Genomic DNA, 3484 nt, shown 5'->3' with positions numbered 1-3484 from the left:
TGTGTGTGTGTGTGTGTGTGTGTGAACTGACTCGACTGAGCTTGTGCTCCGTCTTGGTGCAGGCGTCCATGAAGGTCTGGGCGATGACGTGCAGCGACGCGTCCACCACCTCCGTCACGTGCACGTCGAAGATGAAGCCGGGGTTCCTCAGGATGTTCACCCAAAACCGCATCGGCAAGCTGGGGACAGAGACAGACTCGGGGTCAGGAAGTTGCACATGAACGCACATTAAAAAAAGCTTTAAAAGCAGAAATTTCTCAGAAACTGACTGACTTGACATTGCACATTAACATACAATACTATATATAACCAATAAACATATACATGTCCCCAGGATTGGGCATTGGGAACCGGTTCCAACTTGGTATTGTCTCAAAATTACGATTCCAATGATATCGTTTTTTATTTCAATCGTTGTAAAAGTAAAGGTTTGGGTTTCCGTAGCGACTGCCGTACTTCCAGGCGCTTGTTGAGTTGCAGCCATGGAGCCCAATAACCTCCGTTAGAAGTGTGTCTTTATTATCCATTGAAAAAGCCCGGTTAAAACGGTTAATCACCACTGAATCAAAATAAAATGGGAAATAAGCAAGTGACCCATTTCAACTCCACTCGTCAAAGAATCCTTATCGAGAACCAATAAGAACCGAAATCAAAAGGAAGTATCGGGATAGGAATCAGAGATATTAAACTCCCAACGATGCCCAACGATGCATATCGCAGCGTAAACAGGGACTGAAGGGACTCGGCTGAAGAAAAAACTAGCAGACGCCTATCCTGTGTTCTTATCGATTAGATAAGACACTTTATTTCTCATTGTACAAACCTGAGATGCCCACAGCTAACAAGACTAAAATACATAAAATAGGTTTAAGAAATAGATAGTTACACATGATATGCAAACTGCACTTGTCCCCATAAAAATAGTTTGCAGTGAGCAATGTGTTAACACTAGCACATGAAATCCATCCTGTGGTTCCACTTCTTCTCCATAGAAAATTAGGTCCTTAAAGTCCTGGACCACCTCCCCCACCGCCCCCCCCCCCCCCAACCCCCCCACCCCCCCCCCCCCCCCCCCCCCCCCTCCCTGTTGATGCTGATGGGATGGTCACCATCTTTTCTGTGCTTCCTGAAGCCATTACTCTCAATCTCCTGATTAAGATTAAGAATATTTATTATACTACATTTGGGCCAGAACGCTTGATCTCAACCGACTATCTTACTAAAAGAGAAAACAATCAAAAAAAGCCTTTACTCGTCGCCCGTTTGCTACACCAAAAAGTGTAATTAACAGATTAAACGGTGTGTTTGTCTGCTCTAAATGAAGGGAAACCATTAATCCCAACTGCTTCCACTGTTTCCCTCCTCTCCTCCTCTCCTCTTCTCTCCTCCTTCCATCCTCTGATCTCTTCCTGCCGTCTCTTCCTCCACCGACCATAACCCTGGTCAATAATTCACGACGGCTGATGAATATTTCATTTGTCCGACTTGTGATTGACAGGCGGAGCTCAAGGCAGCGCTGGACTGGGGTAAAACATCAGTACTGGACTTTTGAGAGCCGAGCCAAACCAGACCAGACCAGACCAGACCAGACCAGACCATAATTAGTGGACACCAAGTGTCCCTGACCTCCCCTTCAACATGGGATTGGTTATGGTTAGGGGAGGGATGTCAGGGCAAGCCAATCAGAGTTGACCTCTCCCCTAACATCCTACCATCTATTGACCCAAAAAACATTTGACCAAAGGTGACATTTATTCATCTTTTCAGTATATATTAAAGAGTTTTATCTGTTTTACTACTTTTTGTATTTGTATTGTTGACTCTAATTTTCTTATTGATGTTTTATTTATTTTTTATTTTTTAGGGAGACAATTTTAAAAACCGTCCAGGGACAACGGATGAAAAACAGCCTTTTGGCTAATTCTGGTGCATTTACAGCAATGTTAATTAATGTACACTGTCCCTGTCAAAAACATTAACAAAATAAAATAAAAATATTTACAAGTTGTGTACATCACCTGTACTACGACCTAATCACACAACACACACACACACACACACACACACACACACACACACACACAACACACACACACACACACCCACCACAACACAGTGGCTACATACATCACCTTGTTAGCTATATTAGTGTGTGTGTGTGTTGTGTGTGTGGTGTGTGTGTGTGTGTGTGTGGTGTGTGTGTATGTACCTGTTAGTCTTCCAGATGGGAGCGTCTCCTCGTCCACGTTGGCGTGTCTCAGCGCCTGTTCGTCCAGGAAGTCAAAGAAGTATTTGACGCAGGAGGGACGACGGTGCCGCGCACAAGACGCTGCGGAAGAAGTCGTCACAAAACGGCGCAAAGTGCCCTGTAACACACACACACACACACACACACACACTGTTTACGTATCTATATACATATGAGTATTCTTCCTTTTCTTTTAAATCTATTTTCTTGGAAAACGCTGCCCATTTCTCTCCTTGCACGCTATGAAATGATCCTTCTCCAGCATCTGATATTTACATGTCCTGACAGTGCAGTTTTTGAGTAAATGTACTTCATCATGTCCCACACACCTTGACAGACAGCAGCCGGGTCAGGTAGATCTCAGTGATGGCTTTGGTCATGGACTTGTCCTTCATGCTGCCTCTCTTGGACTTCCCTTCGTCGAGTTCATCCGCCGGCCTCACCAGGTGGAAGGTGCTGTCGTCCTCCAGCAGGGCGTTTTCTGTTCAGGAGACGCACACATCGAACCATTAGAGCTCCGTCTTTAATCAGACGGGACGTCACGTTTACGGGAACATTGCTGTGAGGGAGGGAGCGCAGCTTGGAGTTTAAAATGTTATTCTAGTAAGCAAGCAGACGGTTTTTAATGTTCCCTCGGTTACATCTTCACATCAACTGCATCCTTTAAAGTCATTAAAGAGCACATTCTCTGGCCTGTTTTTAAATATCTGACAGAAAGCACAAGCATAAAACAACAGCGCAGTAAGTTGGGACTCCTTTTAACGTATTTTAGCCACCTAAAAACCTTTTAAACACCTAATAAAAATCTTTTTCAATATTTCCAGCGCCTCACCGTGCTGTCAGACAGATCTTTACGATGGGGAACTCTCTTCAGAGCCACCAGACTCCTTTGAAAAAAACCCGGTAATTTTATCTCGCAGAACACGGGAGTTGTTGCTTTACCGCTGCCTTGATCAGTTAGTTAGTGTTATTGTGTTACTTTGTTGTTTTAAAGTGTTAGTTTGGAGTCGCCAAAATCACACAATAACAAACTAACCGATGGAGGCAGAGGTAGAGCAGCAACTCCCGTGTTCTGAGAGATGAAATGTTAGGTCAAAGGAGTCTCGTGGCTCTGAAGAGACGGCTTCAGTTCCCCTGTCTGACAGCAAGGTGAAGCGCTGACAATATTCTACATATCGCGTCCATTTACACTAACAAATGTTTTTGGTGTCTAAAGTGTGTTTAGCTGCCCCCCCC

The 3484-nt window shown here is 44.4% G+C and overlaps 1 protein-coding gene and 1 pseudogene across 15 annotated transcripts in view; both read right to left on the bottom strand.

The window, feature by feature from the left end:
* nrcama (neuronal cell adhesion molecule a) overlaps nucleotides 1-3484 on the bottom strand; it is a 1100153-nt gene that overhangs the window by 385121 nt on the left and 711548 nt on the right. The window lies entirely within an intron of this gene.
* The window catches only part of LOC116673021 (plexin-B2-like), a 279884-nt pseudogene that overhangs the window by 5255 nt on the left and 271145 nt on the right, over nucleotides 1-3484 (bottom strand).

This window comes from Etheostoma spectabile, chromosome 23 (genome assembly GCF_008692095.1).
Source record: "Etheostoma spectabile isolate EspeVRDwgs_2016 chromosome 23, UIUC_Espe_1.0, whole genome shotgun sequence".
Classification (NCBI taxonomy): domain Eukaryota; kingdom Metazoa; phylum Chordata; class Actinopteri; order Perciformes; family Percidae; genus Etheostoma; species Etheostoma spectabile.
This window is presented reverse-complemented; position numbering and strand designations above follow the sequence as displayed.